The following is a 27,368-nucleotide window of genomic DNA, read 5'->3' as shown; positions in this document are numbered from 1 at the left end:
TCTTGCTGTCCATCAACGTAGAAATGTCTGCCCCCGGTAGCTGAGTGGTCAGAGTGACAGAATGTCAATCCTAAGGGCCCGGGTTCGGTTCTCGGCTGGGTCAGAGGTTTTCTCTGCTTTGGTACTGGGTGTTGTGTTGTCCTAATCATCTTCATTTCATCCCCATCGACGCTCAAGTCGCCGACGTAGCGTCAAATCGAAAGACCTGCACCCGGCGAACGGTCTAACTGCTGGGAGGCGACAATTATTATTATTAACGTAGAAATTCACATAACATGGCTACGGATGACCTACTCAAAGAATTAGTTCCGAATAGCTTCGACAGTCTGTAGCCTCGCTCGACAGCATTTTCCTATCCTAGATTTGTACCTTAAGACAACTTCTGTGATTCCTCTTGTTTTGTCACTATGGTTTGGTAACAGGCTATGCAGGGTGTAAGAAAGAGGAGCGGCCGAACTTTCAGAGAACATTCCTCCCGCGTAGAGGAAGAAAATAATGTCATGTGGACATGGGTACGGAACCGCTTTGTTTCTATGCTACAACTCAGTTCCTAAAGCGCTAAGAAAAACCAGTAATCTTCTTTCAGATGAAGCCTCAGCCGTGAACAGCACATGTGCACTAAAGTGAGGGTTGACACAGTGTTGAATGAACCACTCGCAGAAGTGCACCCGTGCATGAAAATCATCTGCCTGCAAGCACTGTTCATGGTACTGCCCATGTAGCGCTCTTGAAACAGCCACGTGGTAAACATTAATTGTTGCAGCTAACTGCCTCACGCTGATTCTACGGTTGTTGACAACTGTGCAAAGAAGTTCCTTCTCGCGCTGAGATGTCCTCGACCATCAAAGCCTACTGCTGTCGCGAGTGGTAGGCTTGACTCTCCCATGCTCCCTAAGACGGCGATTACTTGCCTCAAATATCCTGTCGGGGTACCGTCGTTCTGAAAATCTCTCCCAGTACGAACGTTGAGCGCCACGGGCCTTACAATCTGCTAATCACAACAGGAAATGGGCATCTGCCAACATCGCATTCGATTACACTTCCATTAAACTGTGCCGGAAACCAAGCACAGTTGGTCCTACGAGATTCATGCTAGTAGATCAGTGAAGTCAGTTGCATGTCGACACAAACAATGAAGTGAGTCACATACCAAGATTACTTTCGTTCTGTTGGGGGAAAAATGTGGATTCTAACCAAACGTAACAAAGTGCATATTTTGAACATTTCGTGTGAGAAAACCCACATAGTGTTAACGCGAGCTCTTCCAGCACCGGTTCTGGACCGAACACGTCTGGTGGATGGACCACTAGCGGTCATTGTGCCGGCCACTTTGGATCTGGTTCTCATGAGGTTTGCCACACACCACAAGGAGAACATCGGTCTGATTCGCGTGTGCCGCCTCACCCTTTATTTTTTGAGGATTAACTTCAGTCATCAGTTTTTATTGTTCTATGTGTGAAGAATGTTTCCTGAAAGTTTAGCAGCATCTTTTTGTTGCGCCATGTGTTTGTTGTTGTGGTCTTCAGTCCTGAGACTGGTTTGATGCAGCTCTCCATGCTACTGTATCCTGTGCAAGCTTCTTCATCTCCCAGTACCTACTGCAACCTACATCGTTCTGAATCTGCTTAGTGTATTGGTTCAAATGGCTCTGAGCACTGTGGGACTTAACATCTAAGGTCATCAGTCCCCTAGAACTTAGAACTACTTAAACCTAACTAAACTAAGGACATTACACACATAGAACCGTTGCTATTCACAATATACATAAATGACCTGGTGGATGACATCGGAAGTTCACTGAGGCTTTTAGCAGATGATGCTGTGGTGTATCGAGAGGTTGTAACAATGGAAAATTGTACTGAAATGCAGGAGGATCTGCAGCGAATTGACGCATGGTGCAGGGAATGGCAATTGAATCTCAATGTAGATAAGTGTAATGTGCTGTGAATACATAGAAAGATAGATCCCTTGTCATTTAGCTACAAAATAGCAGGTCAGCAACTGGAAGCAGTTAATTCCATAAATTGTCTGGGAGTACGCATTAGGAGTGATTTAAAATGATCATATAAAGTTGATCGTCGGTAAAGCAGATGCCAGACTGAGATTCATTGGAAGAATCCTAAGGAAATGCAATCCGAAAACAAAGGAAGTAGGTTACAGTACGCTTGTTCGCCCACTGCTTGAATACTGCTCAGCAGTGTGGGATCCTTGCCAGATAGGCTTGATAGAAGAGATAGAGAGGATCCAAAGGAGAGCAGCGCGCTTCGTTACAGGATCATTTCGTAATCGCGAAAGCGTTACGGAGATGATAGATAAACTGCAGTGGAAGACTCTGCAAGAGAGACGCTCAGTGGCTCTGTACGGGCTTTTGTCAAAGTTTCGAGAACATACCTTCACCGAAGAGTCAAGCAGTATATTGCTCCCTCCTACGTATATCTCGCAATGAGACCAGGAGGATAAAATCAGAGAGATTAGAGCCCACACAGAAGCATACCGACAATCCTTCTTTCCACGAACAACACGAGACTGGTGGCTTGCGGAGTATGGATGTAGATTTAGATGCAGATCCATGCCCGAGGCAGGACTCGAACCAGAGACCGTAGCGGTCGCGCGGTTTCAGACTGAAGCACCTAGAACCGCTTAGTGTATTCATCCGTTGGTCACCCTCTACGATTTTTACCCTCCACGCTACCCTCCAATACTAAATTGATGATCCCTTGATGCGTCAGAACATGTCCTACCAACCGATCCCTTCTTCTAGTCAAGGTGTGCCACAAATTTCTCTTCTCCCTAATTCTGTTCAATAACTTCTCATTAGTTATGTGATCTACCCATCTAATCTTCAGCATTCTTTTGTAGCACCACATTTCGAAAGCTTCTATTCTCTTCTTGTCCAAACTATTTATCGTCCATGTTTCACTTCCATATATGGGTACAGTCCATACAAATACTTTCAGAAACGACTTCCTGACACTTAAATCTATACTCGATGTCAACAAATTTCTCCTCTTCAGAAACGGTTTCCCTGCCATTGCCAGTCTACATTTTATATCCTCTCTACTTCGTCCATCATCAGTTATTTTGCTCCCCAAATAGTAAAACTCCTTTGCTACTTTAAGTGTCTCATTTCCTAATCTAATACCCTCAGCATCACCAGACTTAATTCGACTACATTCCATTATTCTCGTTTCGCTTATGTTGATGTTCATCTTACATCCTCCTTTCAAGACACTGTCCATTCCGTTCAACTGCTCTTCCAAGTCCTTTGCCAATGTCATTGGCGAACCTCAAAGTTTTTATTTCTTCTCCATGGATTTTAATTCCTACTCCGAATTTTTCTTTTCCTTCCTTTACTGCTTGCTCAATATACAGACTGAATAACATCAGGGATAGGCTACAACCGTGTCTCACTCCCTTCCCAACCACTGCTTCCCTTTTATACCCCTGGTTTCTGTACAAATTGTGAATAGCCTTTCACTCCCTGTATTTTACCCCTGCCACCTCCAGAATTTGAAAAAGAGTATTCCACTCAACATTTTCAAAAGCTTTCTCTAAGTCTACAAATGCTAGAAACGTAGGTTTGCCTTTCACTGCCGGCGAAGTGGCCGAGCGGTTCTACAGTCTGGAACCGCGCGACCGCTACGGTGGCAGGTTCCAATCCTGCCTCGGGCATGGATGTGAGTGATGTCCTTAGGTTAGGTTAGGTTTAAGTAGTTCTACGTTCTAGGAGACTGATGACCTCAGAAGTTAAGTCCCATAGTGCTCAGAGCCATTTTTTTGCCTTTCGTTAATGTATCATCTAAGATAAGTCGTAGGGTCAGTATTGCCTCACGTGTTCCAACATTTCTACGGAATCCAAACTGATCTTCCCCGAGGTCGGCTTCTACCAGTTTTTCCATTCGTCTGTAAAGAATTCGCTTTAGCATTTTGCAGCCGTGGCTTATTAAACTGATAGTTCGGCAATTTTCACATCTGTCAACACCTGCTTTTTGCACCATATATATGCAGCAAAGTAAACCATCCTACCGCTCACAAATGGTACCAGAATATTTTCAGAATGAACAGATTGAAACTGTGTGCCGGAACGAGAGTCGAACTCTGGACATTTGCCTTTTACGGGTGAGTCGTGCATGAACAGCTCAGTTGGTAGAGCACTTGCTCGCGAAAGGCAAAGGTCCGAAATTTGAGTCTCGTTCTTGGAGACAGTTTTAATCTGCTAGGAAGTTTGGTATCAGAAGGAGCAATGGAGCTCAATAGTACTGTCAACATCTCAGACACTGTCGAGTGAACGATTTGGTCTCAGTTCCTGTCAACCTCCTTTCAGCTGTGAGCGGCGATTGAGCGTTTGCAGTCCATAGCATGGCGCGACGCCCCCATCATTCTGGACGAATGAAAGTGTTAGGCTGGAGTGTCTAATTATAGCGGTACAGCTGCTCGGACTACGTTCACGAAAGCGGAGAGATGACAAGTTTATAACGAGAGTCAGTGTCGGCAGGAGGTCCCCGGATCTGTTCCCGGAGCAGGTACGCCAGACCCGCTAATGGCATACCGCAGAGATGTACGACGGATGCCCCGCAACCCCTAATGCGCGTTCGTGTCCAGTGAAGTGGCGCAACGAGATGCAATGCCGTGAAGTGTCGGGCGTGACCACTGCAGCCGCGGCCCGCGATCCGCCCCGGTGCTCACCAGAGTCGAAGTAACGGACGCCGGGCTGGGTGCGTCATATCCTCACACGGGCTCACACGGCCTAACAAGACACGCGCCGCTGCCCCTGTAAATTGGTCGCCCCGGCAGTTCCTTTTCATTAGCTCTAATTGGACGGCCGACATTTGGACCCCCGCTCCCGGTGTCTGTCGCCTAGGTCGATGGATCCGCGTTCCTCAGTCGGCGGTCGCCATCCAAGGAGAAATGTTACCCACTGTGCAGCTTCTGAGATACGCGCGCTCCGTGTCTCTAATTTGAAATTATGTGGCCTCCCCGGGCTATAATTAATTCGGACGAAGCTATGACGGCGGAGGCAAAGTGTCTAGCTAGCTCCTCGTTCCGTCCCACTGATCGGAAACACCGCGGCATTGGCGAGTCTCGTGTTAGAAAGGATAAACATGGTAATTGGGGGTCTTGAAAGGAGGAGAGCGACACTTCGTCTTCTGATCTCTTCAGAATAAGCTTGCTGCTTCTATAGTAGAAAGCAAGTCGTAAAACATCTGTCAATAGGATTTCTCGTGTTACAATGTAATTAATGTTGGGATGGACTGCTTGTTTAAGTGGCCCTTATTTATAGGAGAACAAAGTGAAGATAAAATGTCTATCTGTTATCCAGATTGTATTCACCCAACGAGATCGCTAAATTCCATACGCCAAAATCTGACGCGAATCCTTCATCGAAGACACAAACTTAGATAAGTCCGTGGCTGTGGACCAAGATATCGTTGTTTCAGGCTGTGAGGCTGGAAGAAATGTTCGTCACGAAAATGAACAGTGGCATTATACACTACTGGCCATTAAAATTGCTACACCAGGAAGATGACGTACCACAGACGCGAAATTTAACCGATAGCAAGAAGATGCTGTGATATGCAAATGATTAGCTTTTCAGAGCATTCACACAAGGTTGGCGCCGGTAGTGACACCTACAACGTGCTGACATGAGGAAAGTTTCCAACCGATTTTCTCGTACACAAACAGCAGTTGACCGGCGTTGCCTGGTGAAACGTTGTTGTGATGCCTCGTGTAAGGACGACAAATGCGTACCATCACGTTTCCGACTTTGATAAAGGTCTAATTGTAGTCTATTGCGATTGCGGTTTATCGTATCGCCACATTGCTGCTCGCGTTGGTCGAGATTCAATGACTGTTAGCAGAATATGGAGTCGGTGGGTTCAGGAGGGTAATACGGAACACTGTGCTGGATCCCAACGGCTTCGTATCACTAGCAGTCGAGATGACAGGCATCTTATCACCATGCCTGTAGCGGATCGTGCAGCCACGTCTCGATCCCTGAGTCCACCGATGGGGACGTTTGCAAGACAACAACCATCTGCACGAACAGTTTGACGACGTTTGCAGCAGCATGGGCTACAAGCTTGGAGACCATGGCTGCGGTTACCCTTGACGCAGCATCACAGACACGTGCGCCTGCGATGGTGTACTGAACGACGAACCTGGGTGAACGAATGGCAAAACATCATTTTTTCGGATGAATCCAGGTTCTGTTTACAGCATCATGATGGTCGCATCCGTGTTTGGCGACATTGCGGTCAACGCACATTGGAAGCGTGTATTCGTCATCGCCATACTGGGGTATCAACCGGCGTGATGGTACGGAGTGCCATTGGTTACACGTCTCGGTCACCTCTTGTTCGCATTGACTGCACTTTCAACAGTGGACGTTACATTTCAGATGTGCTACGACCCGTGGCTCTACCCTTCATTCGATCCCTGAGAAACCCTACATTTCAGCAGGATAATGCACGACCGCATGTTGCATGTCCTGTACGGGCCTTTCTGGATACAGAAAATGTTCGGCTGCTGCCCTGGCCAGCATATACTCCAGATCTCTCACCAATTAAAAACGTCTAGTCAATGGTGGCCGAGCAACTGTCTCGTCACAATACGCCAGTCACTACTCTTGATGAACTGTGGTATCGTGTTGTAGCTGCATGGCAGCTGTACCTGTACACGATATCCAAGCTCTGTTTGACTCAGTCCAGGCGTATCAATGCTGTTATTTCGGCCAGAGGTGGTTGTTCTGGGTACTAATTTCTCAGGATCTATGCACCCAAAGTGCGTGAAAATGTAATCACATGTCAGTTCTAGTATAATATATTTGTCCAATGAATACCCGTTTATCATCTGCATTTCTTTTTGGTGTAGCAATTTTAATGGCCAGTAGTGTATATTAGTTAATAGAAGTTATGGTAACTTCCACCTACAACAGCCTTCTGGAAGTAGTGAGGAGACTAACCTCGCGGAGGACCAGGAAGGATTTTCTGAGACACTGACAGCTATCTCCCAATCTCCGCTCCTTGGGTGGAACAGCAGCGAAGCCCCTGTGAAACCTGAGTTGCATCTCAGCTCCCCGGGCGCTAACTGTCCAGGCAAATAAGAAATCCAGTGTGGTTCTGATACCAAGTATAGTAGTGTAGTTAGTGTAGCGTTTTGTAATGTAGTATTATGTAGTAGTGTAGTCCGGAATAGCGTAATACGAAGACTACTCGGAAAGCAGGTTCCGATCGGTCCCGAAATGGAATCGACTGTGAAAATACGACGGTGAGCCAAATGAAAACCTTAAATTTGTAATAACAAATCGAAATTCCGCACCGTTATCCTGTAAGTTGATAAGAGTGCTACAAACAGCGTGCAGAATGGCCTGTAGGTGGCAGCATAGTTCAGATGGACACATAGCATCGCAGTATCAGTACAAAGATGGCCGCCCCACTTGCGACTTGCAGCAGGAAGGAACAGCGTTGTGTTATTCGGTTTTTGCGTAGTGAATGTGTGAAACCTATTGAAATTCATCGTCGAATGAGGGTTCAGTACGGTGATGCATGTTTGTCACAGCAGGAAGTCTACGAATGGAGTAGGAAGTTTGCAAATGGTGTGACTACAGTGGAAGATGCTCCTCGTCCAGGTCAGGCACAACGAGTTGTGACTCCACAGAACATTGCAGCAGTTGAAGCCATAGTGAAGGAAAACCACCGAGTGACACTGAATGACATGTTTACATATTGTCAGTACACCACATTGTGCATGATGTGCTCCCGTTTCACAAAGTGTCTGCAAGATGGATGCCACGGCAGTTGACTCCTGAAATGAGAGAACGACGTGTTGAAGCTTGTGAAGAACTTCTTCGGTGCTTTGAACGAGAAGGTGATGGCTTCCTTGCAAGAATCGTTACTGGGAAGGAAACCTGGATTCCCTTCCACCAACCGGAAACGAAGAGAGCGAGCAAGGAACCAGAACCAAAGAAGTTTCGAACAGAGCCATCAGCAGGGAAGGTTTTGCTGACTCTCTTTTAGGACGAAACAGGCTTCATTTTGGAACATTGTAGCCCAGAGGGACCACTGTCACCAGCGCATCATACACAGATCTCCTAAAAAATCATCTTCGACCTGAAATCAAATCAAAGCGAGGTGGATTGCTGTCAGCAGGTGTCCTTTTGCAACATGACAATGCAAGACCCCACACTGCCCGTACGACAGTTGCAGCAACCACAGACCTGCATTTTGAGTGTCGTCCTCATCCACCATACTTACCAGACCTTGCCCCAACTGATTTCCATATGTTTGGACCACTAAAAGACGCAATGGGAGGAAAGAAGTTCCGTTCTGATGGAGAGGTATGCCATGCGGTGCGGTGCATGAGTGGTTGCGCGGACTACCAAAAGAATTTTTTTCTGAAGGAAATTATGCACTGAAGCGCTGGAGGACTTGCATTGAGCGTGAGGGAGATTATGTTGAAACGTTGTACAGTTTTGTACCACTTCTGCACAATAAATAATATTTAAAAAATATTTAAGGTTTTCATTTGACTCACCCTCGTACGATGAAGTTATGCACTGATGTGTTGGGTATTGACTCTAATATGCCCGTCGAACGCAGCAAGTTTCTCTTTTCAGTTCTGCTCATACAATGAACATGAAAAGATGCTTAGACAGTAGTGTCTGCTGCCAAATACGACGGTCTGGTGAGAGATTTCGCCTGATGATGTGCAGCCGACATAACATACCTGTCATGCGTTTCGTTCTTCATGACAATTCTCGGCCGCACTCTGAAGAGGCAGTGAAGATGCTCCTGCACCGTTTTCGATAGGAAGTGTTTGATCACCCACAACACAGCCCGTAAATGGCTCGTCCTGAGTTTCATCTGTGCTCACGTGAACCGCCAGCTATGAAGGCAGAATTTTGGCACTGAGAACAAGCTGCAGACGAGTGTAGAGAACTGGTGGAAACCACAGGCTGCTGCCTTCTGTCTACATCTACATGATTGCTCTGCAGTTCACAATTAAGTGCTTGGCAGAGCGTTTATCGAACCAGCTTCAAGCTATTTTTCTACCAATCCACTCTCTAACAGCGCTCGGGGAAGACGAGCACTTACATCTTTCTGTGTGAGCTTTGATTTCTATTTTCTCATGATGATTATTTCTTGATATGTAGTTGGGAGCCAACAGAATATTTCGCATTCAGAGGGTAAAGTTGGTAACGGAAATTTCACGAGAAGATTCTGCCCCAACGAAGAACGCCTTTGTTTCAATTTATGCCACCCTAATTAATGCACTCTCTCTCCCGTTTTGCGTTAATGCGAAACGAGCTGCCCTTCCTTGGATTCATTCGACGTCCTCCGTCAGTCCCATCTGATGTGGATCCAACAAGGCGCAGCAATACCTCAGTAGAGGGCGGACAAGCGTGGTGTACGCAGTATCTTTAAACGATCTGTTGCATTTTCTAAGTGTTCTACCAATAAATCGCATTCTTTGGTTTGATTTACCCACAACATTGTCTGTGTAATCGTTCTAATTGAAGTTATTCGTAATTGTAATCCCAAAACATTTAGCTTAATTTACAGCCTTTACATTTGTGTGATTTAACGTGTAACCGAAATTCAACAGATTTCTTATGGTACTCATGTGAATAACGTCACACTTTTCATTATTTGTAGTTGATTGCCACTTTTTGCGCCACACAGATATCTTGTCTAAATCATTTTGCGGTTGGTTTTGATCGTCTGATGACATTACAAGACGATAAATGGGAGCATCACCTGCCAACAATCTAAGAAGGCTGCTCGGATTGTCTCCTGCATCGTTTATGTAGCTCAGGAACAGCAGAGTGCCTGTAACACTTGCTTGTGGGACGCCAAATATTACTTCTGTTTCACTCGATGACTTTCTGTCAAAACCAACTGTGACATACTTGAGAGAAACTCACGAATCCAGTCGCACAACCGAGACGATACTCAATAGGCACGCAATATGATTAGAAGATGCTTGTGAGAAACGGTGTCGAAAGCGTTCTGCGAACCTACAAATATGGAATCAATTTGACAACCCCTACTTATACCTCCCGAGAAAATCACGAATGTAAAATTAGAGAGATTCGAGCGCGCACGGAGGCTTTCAGGCAGTCGTTTTTCCCGCGAACCATACGCGACTGCAACAGGAAAGACAGGTAATGACAGTGCCACGTAAAGTGCCCTCCGCCACACACCGTTGGGTGGGTTGCGGAGTATAACTGTAGATGTAGATGTACTTCGTGAGAATAGAAAGCTAGTTGTGTTTCACAAGAACGATTTTTCCTGAATCCAGGCAAAAAGGAATACAAACGTCTCAAAAATGAGATCTACAGGAAGTGCAAAATGGCTAAGCAGGGATGGCTAGCGGACAAATGTAACGATGTAGAGGCTTATCTCACGAGAGGTAAGATAGATGCCGGCCGGTGTGGCCGAGCGGTTCTAGGCGCTTCAGTCTGGAACCGCGCGACCGCTACAGTCGCAGGTTCGAATCCTGCCTCGGGCATGGATGTGTGTGATGTCCTTAGGTTAGTTAGGTTTAAATAGTTCTAAGTTCTAGGGGACTGATGACCTCAGATGTTGAGTCCTATAGTGCTCCGAGCCATTCGAACCATTTTTTAAGATAGATACTGCCTACAGGAAAATTAAAGAGACCTTTGCAGAAAAGAGAACCACTTGTATGAATATCAAGAGCTCAGATGGAAACCCAGTTCTAAGCAAAGAAGGGAAAGCAGAAAGGTGGAAGTAGTACATAGAGGGTCTATATAGGGGCGAGTTCTTGAGGACAATATTATGGAAATGGAAGAGGATGTAGTTGAAGGTGAAATGGGAGATATGATACTGCGTGAAGAGTTTGACAGAGCACTGAAAGACCTAACTCGAAACAAGGCACCGCGAGAGGACAACATTCCATTAGAACTACTGAGGGCCTTGGGAGAGCCAGTCCTGACAAAACTCTACCATCTGGTGAGCAAGATGTATGAGACAGGCGAAATACCCTCAGACTTCAAGAAGTATATAATAATTCCAATCCTAAAGAAAGCAGGTGTTGACAGATGTTAAAATTACCGAACTATCACTTTAATAAGAGACAGTTGCAAAATACTAACACGAATTCCTTACAGATAAATGGAGAAACTTGTAGAAGCCGACCTCGGGGAAGATCAGTTTGGATTGCGTAGAAATGCTGGAACACGTGATGCAATACTGACCCTACGACTTATCTTAGAATTCTGAATGTGGCAGGTGTTAAATACAGGGAGCGAAAGGCTATTTACAATTTGTACAGAAACCAGATGGCAGTTATAAGAGTCGAGGGGTATGAAAGGGAAGCAGTGGTTGGGAAGGGAGTGAGACAGTTGCAGCCTCTCCCCGATGCTATTCAATCTGTATATTGAGCAAGCAGTAAAGGAAACAAAAGAAAAGTTCGGAGTAGGTATTAAAATCCATGGAGAAGAAATAAAATCTTTGAGGTTCGCCGACGACATTGTAATTCTGTCAGAGATAACAAAGGACTTGGAAGAGCAGTTGAACGGAATGGACAGTGTCTTGAAAGGAGGGTATGAGATGAACATCAACAAAAGCAAAACGAGGATAATGGAATGTAGTCGAATTAAGGCGGGTGATGCTGAGGGAATTAGGTTAGGGAATGAGGCACTTAAAGTAGTAAAGGAGTTTTGCTATTTGGGGAACAAAATAACTGATGATGTTCGACGTAGAGAGGGTATAAAATGTAGACTGGCAATGGCAAGGAAAGCGTTTCTGAAGAAGAGAAATTTGTTAACATCGAGTATAGATTTAAGTGTCAGGAAGTCGTTTCTGAAAGTATTAGTATGGAGTGTAGCCATGTATGGAAGTGAAACGTGGACGATAAATAGTTTAGACAAGAAGAGAATAGAAGCTTTCGAAATGTGGTGCTACAGAAGAATGCTGAAGATTAGATGTGTAGATCACATAACTAATGAGGAGGTATTGAATAGAATTGGGGAGAAGAGCAGTTTGTGGCACAACTTGACCAGAAGAAGGGATCGGTTGGTGGGACATGTTCTGAGGCACCAAGGGATAACCAATTTAGAACTGGAGGGCAGCGTGGAGGGTAAAAATCGTAGAGGAACAAGAGATGAATACAGTAAGCAGATTCAGAAGGATGTAGGCTGCAGTAGGCACTGGGTGATGAAGAAGCTAGCACAGGATAGAGTAGCATGGAGAGCTGCATCAAACCAGTCTCAGGACTGAAGACCACAACAACAACAACATTTTCTTCGGGATAATTCATCATTTTGATACACAGAATGTGTTCCAAAATACTGCAAGTCGACGTTAGCGATATGGCCTGTAATTCAGCGGATTACACCTGTTTCTTTTCCTGGATATTATTGGTGTGACTTGTGCAACTTTCCAGTCTTTAGGTACAGATCTTTCGATAAGCAAGCGATTGTATATCATTGTTAGATATGAAGCTCCTATAATAGCATACTGTGAAAGGAACCTGGCTGGTATGCGGTCTGGACCGGAAGCCTTGCCTTTATTAAGTGATTTAAGGTGTTTCACTACACTGGGGATATCTACTTCGAAATTACTGATGTTGGCAGTTGTTCAAGGTGCGAATTATCGAATATTTACTGCCTCCCCTTTCGTGAACGAGTTTCGGAAAACTGTGTTTGGTAGCTCTGCTTTAGTGGCTCTGTCATCAGTGACATAGCCAGTGTAATTGCGCAGTGAAGATAATGAATGCGTCTTGCCGTTGACGTACTTTACAAATGACCAGGATGTCTTTCGGTTTTCTGCCAGACTTAGAGACAGAATTTCATTGTGGAAGCTGTTAAAAGAATCTCACATTAAAATCTGTCCCAACTTTCGAGTTTCTATAAAATTTCGCCAGTTAGTTAGGTCGGAAGGAGTGGAGACTGTCTCTTAGACAGGCGTCTAGCGAATTTTTATCTGCCTTTTCAAACAGATGTACTTTGCTTTTATTATTAGTAGGTTTGGATGTTACGGTGTTCAGTCTCGCTACAACTGCCTTGTGGTCACTATTCCCTGAATTCGTCATGATGCTCTCTATTTGTTCAGGATTAGTTGTTGATAATAGGTCAAGCACATTTGCGCTTCGAGTGGTCTCCTGAAGTAATTGTTGGAAATAATTTTCTGAGAAAGCATTCAGTACATTTTCGGATGACGTTTTATCCCTACCGCCAGGTTGAAACATGTATTTTTCGCAACATATGGAGGGCAGATTGAAGTCATGCCAACCTTCATGATTGAAAGTAATTGATCGTCATTCTTACGGTGCAACGTTGACACCCAAATTTTATCTAATTTGACACCTTCCTCTTTTCTGTTAAAACTAGTACGGTGTTTGTAAGGTTCAAGTTTCAAGCGAAGTCATTACCGTCTCTCAACGTTTATATTGCATGATCAGGAAGTGTTTAGTTAGTGGTGTGGTTCCTCTTTACGCCAAGCATAAATCTTCGAGCTTCGAGTGCAAACAGTGAAGTGTGAACGTTTAAACGTAAAAAGTGAGTTTAGTTTGGTATATAAATCCAAATATTACGATGAAGTAACAGATATGTAATGACGGAAATAAATCCGATAGGCGTCAAGTGAGCAATTTGATTAATAAAGTAATTTTTACCGGCTGTATGACTTTTTTGAAGTGAGCAGTCCTGCACCAGTGCAGTAATACATTGTAGTTTTTCCTATATTTCAGGAAATTTTAGTGCATGGGTTTCTGTTTCCATACGCGTTTCCGGTATTACTCTAAATGTGTTTTGATCTATTACAAAAAAAAAAAAAGAGTGGTTCAAATGGCTCTGAGCGCTATGGGACTTAACATCTGTGGTCATCAGTCCCCTAGAACTTAGAACTACTTAAACCTAACTAACCTAAGGACATCACACACATCCATGCCCGAGGCAGGATTCGAACCTGCGACCGTAGCAGTAATGCGGTTCCGGACTGCAGCGCCTAGAACCGCGTGGCCACCGCGGTTGGCGATCTATTACAATCGTTAACTACGTAGTGTAACAGTTCTAGAGTTAGCGAAAGGAATAGTAATAGTACTAATGGCTATATGAATAACAGCAATGTCTAGGTAACTGGAAATAACAGAATCGCTAGAAGTGTAGTAAGAATGGTTTATAACACTAGTAACAGTAGAACTGGTTAGGAAGAGCGTATTTGACTGTGAGCTAGGGGGCAGGGAACACGAAGAAGACTGAAAATTTGGCGAGACAGAAAATGCAAAGATAAAAGTGTCAAGGGTAGAAAGAAGTGGTTAACAGGTAATAAATTACTACGCAAGAGAAGAACAAACAGTTAAGGAAAATGAGGGAGTATAAATGGAATGAAATGTGAAATGAATAATTCTTTCGAAATTATTATGAAGAAAGTTAATATGATTATTGTATCAAGTGGTTCAACTTCTACCAAACTAGTGTTGTATCACACGAGAAGACAGAAACATATAACGTAAAGTTTCGTACGCTGTTTTCCACGTTCGGCTATTGTTCAGATTTGACAATGCAAAATCCGTTTTATTTAAATCGGATTCTGTAGTAACAGCGTATTTCGTACCCACTACACTCTGTGCCTGTGCCGGGAGATTTAATGGCACTGTGTGAGTTTTCGATTGATATGTTCCTTAGTGAGTCGCCTTTACAAACATTTACTTGCCAGTTACCGCTAGGTTTCAGTTACTTTACTCTGGTCTGCCTGAATATTTACGGAAAATAAAAATAATTAAATCAGATAGAAAAATCTTGTTCATTCGGCGCTGCATCATGTGTGAGAGTCCATAATAGGTCAGACACTACAACTCTTGAGTCTCCAAATAATTATTTTCTACCCTGACATTAGATTTTCAGGATAAATATGAAAAGGATATGCTTGAATATTTTACGAAGATGTCCGTCAGTAGCCCAAACTGCCTAAACGATTGGATGATTTTTTGTTTTGTTTTGAGTCACCAGTCTTCTGGTTGGTTTGATGCGGCCGGTCACGAATTCCTGTCCCGTGCCAACCTCTTCATCTCCGAGTGGGATGTGCAACCTACATCCTCAGTATTTGCTGGATGTATTCCAGTTTCTGTCTCCCTCTACAGTTTTTGCCTTCTACATCTCCCTTTAGTACCGTGGAAGTTATTCTCTGACCTCTTAACAGCTCTCCTATCATCCTGTCCCCTCTCCTTATCAGTGTTTACCACATATTTCGTCTCCGATTCTGCGCAGAACCTCCACGTTCCTTACCTTATCAGTCCACCCAATTTTCAACATTCGTCTGTAGCACCACATCTTAAATGCTTCGATTTTCTTCTTGCGATATTCCCACAGTCCATGTTACACTACCATACAATCATGTGCTCCAAATGTACATTCTCAGAAATTTCTTCCTCAAATTAGGGCCAATGTTTGATACTAGTAGACTTCTATTGGCCAGAAATGCCCTCTAGTTTCCATTTCATGTCCTCCTTGCTCTGTCCATCATTGGTCGTTTTGCTGCCTAGCTAGTAGAATTCCTTAACTTCATCTACTTCGTGACCATAAGTTCGCTGTTCTCATTTCTGCTCTTTCTCATTACTTTCGTCTTCCTTTGATTTGCTCTCAATCCACATCTGTACTCATTACATTGTTCATTCCCTTCAGTCCTTCTTCACTTTCACTCAGGTTAGCAATGTCGTCGCCAAATCGTATCATCGATATCCTTTCACCATGAATTTTAAAATTGCATTCCTGATTTTTTTAAATTTCCATCATTGTTTCTTCGATGTACAGATTGAACAGTACAATTGGAAGACTTCATCCCTGTCTTAAAGACGCATTTTAATCCGAGCACTTCGTTTTTGGTCGCCCGCTCTCATTACTCCTCCTGGCTTTTCTATATATTGTATATTACCAATTTGTCCATACTATTGCCCCTATTTTTCTCATAATTTCGAACATCTGGCACCATTTTACGTCGTCTAACGCCCGCATCTCGTGGTCGTGCGGTAGCGTTCTCGCTTCCCACGCCCGGGTTCCCGGGTTCGATTCCCGGCGGGGTCAGGGATTTTCTCTGCCTCGTGATGGCTGGGTGTTGTGTGCTGTCCTTAGGTTAGTTAGGTTTAAGTAGTTCTAAGTTCTAGGGGACTTATGACCACAGCAGTTGAGTCCCATAGTGCTCAGAGCCATTTGAACCATTTGAACGTCGTCTAACGCTTTTTCTAGGTCGACAAATCCTATGATCGTGTCTTGATTTTTGTCTAGTCTTGCTTCCATTATCGTCCGCAACCTCAAAATTGCCTCTCTGGTGCCTTTACCTTTCCTAAAGCCAAACTGATCGTCGCCTAACACAACCTCAATTTTCTTTTCCATTCTTCTGTGTATTATTCTTGTCAGAAACTTGGATGCTTGAGCTGTTAAGCTGATTGTGCGATAATTCTAGTACTTGTCAGCCCTTGCAGTCTTCGGAATTGTGTGAATTTTTCCGAAAGTCAGACAGTGTATTGCCAGACTCGTACATGCTAACACCAACGTGAAAGCCCTTTTGTTGCACGTTGCCTAATGATTTTAGAATTTCTGATGGAATGTTATCGGTCCCTTCTGCGTATTTCATCTTAAGTCCTGCAAAGCTCTCTTAAATTCTGATTCATATCTCTTCTAAATCGATTCCTGTTTCTTCTTCTGTCACATCATACATATCTTCCCCCTCATTGATGCCTTCAGTGTGCTCTTTCCATCTATCCTCTCTCTTAGTGTTATCACCCTTGCTTTTAATTTGACTTAGCTACATGCTGAGTCATTTTTTCTTTTTCGATTTCTTCACATTTCACATGCAGCCATTTCGTCTTAGCTTCCCTGCACTTCCTATTTATTTCATTCCTCAGCGATTTCTATTTCTGTACTCCTGAATTTCCCTGAACATTTTTGTACTTCGTTGTTTCATCGATCAACTGAAGTATTTCTTCTGTTACCCGTCGTTTATTGGCAGTTGCCTTTATTGTACCTATGCTTTTCTTTCCAACTTCTGTGATTATTCTTTTTAGACATGTCCATTAATCTTCAACTATACTGTCTACTGAGCTACTCATTATTGCTTTATCTATAGCCTTAGAGAACTTCAAGCGTATCTCGTCATTTCTTAGTAGTCCTGCATACCACTTCTTTGCGTGCTCATTTTTCCTGACTAATCTCTATAACTTCAGCCTTCTCCCCATCACTACTACTTTGTGAACTGAGTCTGTATCTGCTCCTTGGTACACCTTACAATCCAGTGTCTGATTTCGGAATCTCTGTCTCACCGTGATGTAATCTAACTGAAATCTGTCACTTAACTTGTTCACAGTAACACTCTCTCTGCCCTACTTACTACTCATAACGAGTTCTTCTCCCGTTATACCATCTCTGGCTGTTAATATTACCCTATACTCGTATGACAATGAATCCATGTCTTCTTTCCATTTCACTTCACTAATCCCTACTTTATTTATATTGAGCCTTTGCATTTATCTTTCCAGATTTTCCAGCTTCCCTAGCACGTTCAAGCTTCTGATATTCCACTCCCCGACTCGTAGAACGTTATCCTTTCGTTGATTATTCAGTATTTTTCTCATGGTCACCTCCCACTTGGCACTCCCATCCCGGAGATCCGAATGGGGGCCTATTCAGGAATCCTTAGCCAATGGAGAGATCATCATTACACTTTTTCAATTACAGGTCATATGTCTTGTGGATACACGTTATGTGACTGTAATGCAGTGGTTTCCAGTGGCTTATGTATCCTCATGATAGACGACAGAGGGATAGAGAAACAAAATCGCTCAAAAGAGGAAAGACCGCTGGACCTGATGGGATACCAATTCGACTTTACACAGAGTTCGCGAAGGAACTTGCCCCCTTCTTGCAGCAGTGTACCGTAGGTCTCTAGAAGAGCGTAGCGTTCCAAAGGATTGGAAAAGGGCACAGATCATTCCCGTTTTCTAGAACGGACGTCGAACAGATGTGCAGAACTATAGACCTGTATCTCTAACGTCTATCAGTTGTAGAATTTTGGAACACGTATTTTGTTCGAGTATAATGACTTTCTTGGAGACTAGAAATCTACTCTGTAGGAATCAGTATGGGTTTCGAAAAAGACGATCGTGTGAAACCCAGCTAGCGCTTTTCGTCCACGACACTCAGAGGGCCATAGACACGGGTTCCCAGGTAGATTCCGTGTTTCTTGACTTCCGCAAGACGTTCGATACAGTTAACCACAGTCGTTTAATGAACGAAGTAAGAGCATATGGACTATCGGACCAATTATGTGATTGGATTGAAGAGTTCCTAGATAACAGAACGCAGCATGTCATTCTCAATGTCCCCTTAGAAAACTTATTCAATTACTATGCAGTTAAACCTCTTACATTATTTGATTTTCAAACAGCTGATCAGAACCGAATGTACTCAAACAATTCTCTCTTTACTTATTCTGATCAACACTAAACTGACACACAAATTTTTGGCGCAACGCAATCTGACTTTCAAAAATCCCTACAAAAGAATGGCCCTGACTAACATTAACCTATACCTTTCACACATCACTTACCTCACAAAAAAATCTTTGTTACTCGAACTACTGCAATACAGCGAGCGCCACTACTGCCAGCTAAATAAAAGATTCAAACTACTGAAGGCATTAACTACTGATAGGCATAGTTAGCAAATGAAAGATTTTGATAGAGAACAAACAATGTATTTACCTTAATAGTGTTCAAAAGTCATAATATATATAGCAGTTCATGACATCCGTTCTTACAAATGTACTGTTTCTGATGGACACACGTCCAGATCATCCGCTCTCAAAAATTCCGCCACCTCACTTCCCCACATCCACCACTGCTGGCGGCTCACCTCCAGCTGGGCAACGCTACGCGCTGTTCACATCCAGCTGCCCAACACTACAATGGCAAACAACAACGCAAACTAGCCACAGACTGCACACAGCACAGCCAGTGATTTTCATACAGAGCACTACGTGGCGTTAGCAATAAGCAAACCTAAACAGCCTACTTACATAGCCCACATGTTCCCCACAAAAATTTTTACGAATTGTTTTGGGCAGTGGCCAATAATGATATGATAAAATTTTTCATAATTACAATAACAAAGATATCAAATGCACACACTTATCGATACAATGTTGGTCACAAGATAAAATTTTCTCGCAGTCCATAAAGACAGTCCTGATCATTCATCACAGTAAGATTGCAGTGTTTCTTTTTTTTTCCTCAAAGTCTGAGCAGTAAAAGAGAATGCACACGGAAGTAGTGGGTTTCCATGCAGTCTTTAAGAAGTAGTGTTGTCTTTGCAACAGAAAGATAATGCTGACTCTTGACATGCAGACAGGTAATGGTCCGCAACAGAGCAAATCCACAGCAGAGTCAGTCGAAGTTTTGAAGAATATTGATAGGTAGGTCATCACAGAGCAGACCCACTGTAGTCCTGGTAGAGATTATGGTATTGGTGGGCCACCAGAGGTGCAGACCCACTGCAGTCCTTGTAGAGATAATGGTATTGGTGAGTCATCAAAGGTGTAGACCCACTGTAGTCCTTGTAGAGATGGCTAGCAGCCATCCGTTGCGACTATGCAGGTGCACAACCACCATCGTAGAGTCTTGCGGACAACATAGCAAGTCCATGAACCACCACTTGTGCACTCACAAAAATTTTTTTTGAATTGTCCTTAGAACCAGCAATGCTGTTATCCAGTCCCTTGCTGAATTATTAACACACGTGGAAACACTAACAGTCCTCTTTTTTTCACATATTGTGCATATACTATGACCAACAGAAATGTGTGCAGTGAATTGCAACTTAATTTGAAGAACTGGTGTCTATACAATTATAAATATACAACATAAGAATACAACTACAAAGGTACAAAATACATAATTAAAGAACATAATAGTACATGTGGTGTCAGAGCCAGACACCACACTTGCTAGGTGGTAGCTTTAAATCGGCCGCGGTCCATTAGTACATGTCGGACCCGCGTGTCGCCACTGTCAGTAATCGCAGACCGAGCGCCACCATACGGCAGGTCTCGAGAGACTTACTAGCACTCGCCCCAGTTGTACGGACGACTTAGCTAGCCGTGCAACACTGACGAAGCCTCGTTTATTTGCAGAGAAGATAGTTAGAATAGCCTTCAGCTAAGTCAATGGCTACGACCTAGCAAGGCGCCATAGCAATTGATAGTTATGGTATGAAGCATGTCTCATCAAGAACGATACCTCACGCCAGCCTGCGTGAGTTTAAGCGCGTGCCTTTCGGTTACCCGTCACTGTGGATTGGCTGTCTTGCCAGTCCACAACAGTACAGATAACATTTTTAGTAATACAGGCTTTACAAAAGAATAGAAATATACATATACATCAGTGTTACAGGAATTATGACGTAAGTTCATACATAAAGGATCAGAATAACTTTTGAAACATCAACTTCACACATGAGCATTAAAACAAAACAGAATAAATAATGTCTAAACATCTTTACAAAGTAAATAACATATTATTAATGCAAATTATATTTGAGGATAACAGTATCCTCATCATAGTGAATATAGCTTAGTATTAGAAGAGAAAAAAATTCTATGAAACAGTACACAGAGACAGGAAGAAAACAAATACACAAGGGTACACAAACACATGGTGGGATAACACAAAAGGAAAGGACAGGGTTTGTTTTCAGTGTAACATTTGGTACTGTAGTCCAACGCAAAACTTCATTCCATAGATCGTCCCTCTTCTTTCAACATTTGCTCCAGCAAAAAAAAAAAAAAAAAAAAAATCCTATCCAAGCATGCTTTCTGTATTCTGTTCACGTCCTCTTTCAAAAATAGTTTTTCTCCACTGTACACTACTTTTTTGGCCAAACCATTTTCTTATAGCTTCTCAATGCATTTCTTCCAATTCATCACAGTTAGTTTCTTATGTAGTCTACCCCCTCTTAAGCTAACTTAAATCTACTGAGCTCAGATGCTAAACTAAGGGACGACGCAATGCAGCAGCACAAAACAATTAACAGAAACAGCAGTGACAAAAAAATGCAAATTGGCAAAGCAAGCAGCAGTAAATCTAAATTAGCAGAGCAAATGCAACATTACAACTAATATGAGCCAATGTGCAGCAACAAGAAAAATAAATCAGTAGTAAAACTGGCTTAACAGAGTAATACAAAGTCAAATTCAGTAACACTATGCCTGGCAAACAGCAGCAGCAAATGAAATAACTTATACCTAAACATGACAAAGCTCAATCAGAAAAAATATTACACTAAAGACAACAATGCAGATAAGGGAAATGTCTAATCACATCTTACTGTCTATGTAATTAAAGTGGTGCACCAAAAATTTATTCTACGAGAAATATTACCAAGTAGTTGAAAAGAAAATTATGTATGCAAGTCCTGTGAAGGTAAGTGTCTTTTTGTGCTCCTTCGTTTTTCTTTAAGTAGATCATAAAGTTATTATTTACTGGATCTGTAGGTATAAGATATTTATATTAGTACATCTATAAAATTTTATTTTAACCAATGCTGCAGTGCAGCTAGAAACTAGATATTAAACAAAATGAGTAAACTCTCAACTAGAAAGACAATAGATGTAAAATGTTTCTCATCATTTCATTAGGCCTTTTAGTAAATATCATAAATTAAGAGCTCCACAGTATAATCGTATGTTTTCAAGTTTGAGCGTGTCGTATTTGCGATGCTTTCTACAAAGAAATGTCAATAGCGAGTATAATGGCCTCCTTTCTTCTCCACCTGTGCCTCTGAAAGGCACACACTAATGACTTTTTTCCAGGTGACTGCCGTGCAGCTGGGTGCCCACGACGCATTATGTGAAGGTCACTTAACTTTCTTACCGAAATATTTACGACACCAGTTTGCACTACAGTGACAGTCTCATACAAAAAATTTCACACGTCGAGAATTTGTGTTGCAAATGTGTGGAAACAAAATCCTATGAATATAACAGTGTGCAAAAAATTTTCACCTGCATTGTGATACATTCACGCATTTACACACATTTCATAACAATTAAAGTATGATTCTCAGCTTATTGATCATAAACATACCTCAACATCATAATACACATCGTCATCATAATAATAACATCATAACAGATCAATCACATCTCATAATCGTCACAGCTTCTTTCAATAATTTCAAGACCTTCAATAAAGTCATCTACCTCAAACATACTTAAAAAATCATGATCCCTTAACAAATACATTATTCAAAGCTCTCATAGCATCACAATGGTTCCGAAAAAATATGAACAGTTCACAAAGTACAGACAAAATACAATTCGACATATGAAACTTCCTCTTAGAAAAATTATACATGACTGTGCTTAAACTGACACACAATGTTTTTGGCACAACGCAGTCTGACTTTCAAAAATCCCTACAAAAGAATGGCCCTGACTAACATTAACCTACACCTTTCACAAATCACTTACCTCACAAAAAAATCTTCGTTACTCGAACTACTGCAATACAGCGAGCGCCACTACTGCCAGCTAAATAAAAGATTCAAACTACTGAAGGCACTAACTACTGATAGGCATAGTTAGCAAATGAAAGATTTTGGTAGAGAACAAACAATGTAGTTACCTTAATAGTGTTCAAAAGTCATAATATATATAGCAGTTCATGACAGCCATTCTTACAAATGTACTGTTTCTGATGGACACAAAAAAATGGTTCAAATGGCTCTGAGCACTGTGGAACTTAACATCTGAGGTCATCAGTCCCCTAGACTTAGAACTACTTAAACCTAACTAACCTAAGGACATCACACACATCCATGCCCGAGGCAGGATTCGAACCTGCGACCATAGCGGTCACGTGGTTCCAGACTGAAGCGCCTAGAACCGCACGGCCACACCGGCCAGCCTGATGGACACACGTGCAAATCATCCGCTCTCAAAAACTCCGCCATCTCACTTCCCCACATCCACCACTGCTGGCGGGTCACCTCCAACTGCGCAAGGCTACGCGCTGTTCACATCCCGCTGCCCAACACTACAATGGCAGACAACAATGCAAACTAGCCACAGACTGCACACAGCACAGCCAGTGATTTTCATGCAGAGTACTACGTGGCGTTACCAATAAGAAAACCTAAACAGCCTACTTACAAATGGAGAGAAGTCTTCCGAAGTCAGAGCGATTTCAGGTGTGCCGCAGGGGAGTGTCGTAGGACCATTGCTAGTCACAATATGTATAAATGACCTTGTGGATAAAATCGGAAGTTCACTGAGGCTTTTTGGGGATGATGCTGTAGTATATCGAGAAGTTGTAACAATGGAAAATTGTACTGAAATGCAGGAGCATCTGCAACGAATTGACGCATGGTGCGGGGAATGGCAATTGAATCTCAATGTAGACAATTGTAATGTGCTGCGAATACATAGAAAGAAAGATCCTTCATCATTTAGCTACAGTACAGTAGGTCAGCAACTGGAAGCAGTTAATTGCATAAATCATCTGGGAGTAGGCATTAGGAGTGATTTAAAATGGAATGACCATATAAAATTAATGGTCTGTAAATCAGAAGAATCCTAAGGAAATGCAGTCCGAAAACGAAGAAAGTAGGTTATAGTACACTTGTTCACCCACTGCTTGAATACTGCTCACCAGTGTGGGATCCTTACCAGATAGGGTTGATAGAAGAGATAGAGGAGATCCAACAGAGATCAGCGCGCTTCATTACAGGATCATTTAGTAATCGCAAAAGCGTTAAGGAGATGACAGATAAGATTCCAGTGAAAGACTCTGCAAGAGAGACGCTTAGTCGCTCGGTACCGGCTTTTGTTGAAGTTTCGAGAACATACCTTCACCGAGGAGTCAAGTAGTCAGTATATTGGTCCCCCTTACGTATATCTCGCGAAGAGACCATGAGGATAAAATCAGAGAGATTAGAGCCCACACAGAGGCATACCGACAATCTTTTTTTCCACGAACACTACGAGACTGGAACAGAAGGTAGAACTGATAGAGGTACTCAAGGTACCCTCCGCCACACACCGTCAGGTGGCTTCCGGAGTATGGATGTAGATTTAGATGTAGATGTAGACCGAGGCCGGCAGGAGCGTCGCCTTTATTCTGGTCTTGCCTAACGCGGCTCGGTCCAATTCCGCGTACCACTGGCCACCGTTTCCTCACCGCCTTCTCTGGTCTAGCGTTCCGCATCTTGGTTCCGGCGTTTGTGGTTACGCCAGAATAGCAAGTGCATGGATTAAGCTGTTCGTGTGTAACAGGGGAATTTAGAGTAGACTCGGGCGGCAGTGAGAAAATTTTCAAATGTGTGTGAATTTCTAAGTGACCAAACTGATGAGCTCATCGGTCCCTAATCTTACACACTACTTAAACTAACTTATGCTAAGAACAACGTATACACTCATGACCTAAGGACGCCTCTAACCGCGCGGCCACTCCGCGCGGCTCACGTCATTGAGAATTTCGAATCAGCAGGGAGGTGTGCCAGCACAATATGTGCAGCTGTGTGAACCTCTGTGCCAATGTGGTTTAGTGGCTATCGCACCTACCTAGCGACCAGCAGACCCAGGTTCGATTCCCGGCCGTGGTACATATTTTCACTCTCCGCTTCAGTCTATATACAGGGTGGTCCATTTATAGTGACCGGGCCAAGTATATCACGATATAAGCATCAAACGAAAAAACTACTAAGAACGAAACTTGTCTAGCTTGAAGGAGGAAACCAGATGGCGCTATGGTTGCCCCGCTAGATGGCGCTGCCATAGCTCAATCAGATAATAACTGCGTTTTTTAAAATAGGAACTGCCATTTTTTATTACATATTAGTGTAGTGCGTAAAGAAATATGAATGTTTTAGTTGGACCACTTTTTCCGCTTTGTGATAGATGGTGCTGTAATAGTCACAAACGTATAATTACGTGGTATAACGTAATATTCCGCCAGTGGGGACGGTATTTGCTTCGTAATACATTACCCGTGTTGAAATGGACCGTTTACCAATTGCGGGAAAGGTGGATACCGTGTTGATGTAATCAAAATGCCCAACGGGCGTGTGCTATGTATGCTGCTCGGTATCCTGGACGACATCATCCAAGTGTCCGGACCGTTCGCCGAATGGTTACGTTATTTAAGGAAAGTGTTCAGCCACATGTGAAACGTCAGCCACGACCTGAAACAAATGATGATGCCCAAGTAGGTGTTTTAGGTGCTGTCGCGGCTATTCCGCACATCAGTAGCACACAAATTCGAGAGAATCGGGAATCTCAAAAACGTCGGTGTTGAGAATGCTACATCAACATCGATTGCACCCGTACCATATTTCTATGCAACAGGAATTGCATGGCGACGACTTTTAACGTCGTGTACAGTTGTGCCATTGGGCACAAGAGAAATTACTGGAGGTCATTCACCAACAGCGGTAACGTAAACCGTCATAATATGCACTATTGGACAACGGAAAATCCACGATGGCTGCGACAAGTGTAACATCAGCGACCTTGGCGGGTTAATGTATGGTGCATCATTATGGGAGGAAGGATAATTGGTCCCCATTTTATCGATGGCAATCTAAATGGTGCAATGTATGCTGATTTCCTACGTAATGTTCTACCGATGTTGCTACAAGATGTCTCACTGCATGACATAATGGCGATGTACTTTAAACATGATGGATGTCCGGCACATACCTCGCGTGCGGTTGAAGAGGTATTGAATAGCATATTTCATGACAGGTGGATTGGTCGTCGAAGCACCATATTATGGCCCGCAGGTTCACTGCATCTGACGTCCCCAGATTTCTTTCTGTGGGGAAAGTTAAAGGATATTTGCTATCGTGAGCCCCCGACAACGACTGACAACATGCGTCAGCGCATTGTCAATGTATGTGCGAACATTACGGAAGGCGAACTACTCGCTGTTGAGAGGAATGCCCTTACACGTATTGCCAAATGCGTTGAGGTTGACGGATATCATTTTGACCATTTATTGCTTTAATGTGGTATTTACAGGTAATCACACTGTAACAGCATGCGTTCTCAGAAATGATAAGTTCACAAAGGTACATATATGACATTGGAACAACCGAAATAAAATGTTCAGACGTACCTACGTTCTGTATTTTAATTTAGAAGACACACCTGTTACCAACAGTTCGTCTAAAATAATGAGCCATGTGTTTGTGACTATTATAGAGCCATCTGCCAGAAAGCGAAAAAAGTGGTCCAACTAAAACATTCGTATTCCTTTAAGTACTACACCAATATCTAATAAAAATGGGGGTTCCTATTTAAAATAACGCAGTTGATATCTGTTTGACCCATGGCAGCGCCATCTAGCGGACCAACCATAGCGCCATCTGGTTTCCCCCTTCAAGCTAGACGAGTTTCGTTCTTTCTAGATTTTTCGTTTGAAGCTTATTTCGTGAGATATTTCGCCCGGTCACGATCAATGGACCACCCTGTATACATAAAATCATACCTGTATGACCAGGTAAGTCTCTGGAATTGTGCCATTTCGCTTCCCTGTACGTCGCCGTATCTGCGGCTCAGCTGTCCCAACCTCCAAGGACAGCCCGCTTCCGACAACCTACACTGCCATTAACCAGCACATCCGCCCGCCGCATAGACTATTCGCGACACGCTGCGGTCTTCCCGACCGCTCCCTGCGGTCACAGTGCTGGTTTTCGAGAGATGTTTCCTCGTTGCGAGCGGAACAGGTGACTGGCTTCTTCCATTTCTCACTGTCCCAGGTCAGTTGGGAGTGGCGCTAGCAGCAGTGTACGCATTCCGCTTTCAACCTGCCCATATTGGGCTGTTAGCCAGGCAGGCAAGCCGCCATACGTTATCAGCCCGTCCAAGCCAAGCTACGCCCAACCTAAGCAGCCTGAAGGAATCTTGCTTACCTCACCGTCTTCCCGCGTTGCTTCGCTACGAAGCAGTTCATTTTGTACGCTTTCACTGTAGTATTATGAGAAGGCTTCGTAGATTTTTACCCGAGTGTCGCAGGCAAGGACCAACATAGTACGAGAGTTGTCCAGAAAGTACACTATTGGCCATTAAAATTGCTACATCACGAAGATGACGTGCTACAAACACGAAATTTAACCGACAGGAAGAAGGTGCTGTGATATTCAAATGATTAGCTTTTCAGAACATTCACACAAGGTTGGCGCCGGTGGCGACACCTACAACGTGCTGACATGAGGAAAGTTTCCAACTGATTTCTGAGACACAAACAGCAGTTGACAGGCGTTGCCTGGTGAAACGTTGTTGTGATGCCTCGTGTAAGGAGGAGAAATGCGTACCATCACATTTCCGACTTTGATAAAGCCTATCGCGATTGTG

Source organism: Schistocerca piceifrons, chromosome 2 (genome assembly GCF_021461385.2).
Source record: "Schistocerca piceifrons isolate TAMUIC-IGC-003096 chromosome 2, iqSchPice1.1, whole genome shotgun sequence".
NCBI classification, from domain to species: domain Eukaryota; kingdom Metazoa; phylum Arthropoda; class Insecta; order Orthoptera; family Acrididae; genus Schistocerca; species Schistocerca piceifrons.
This window is presented reverse-complemented; position numbering follows the sequence as displayed.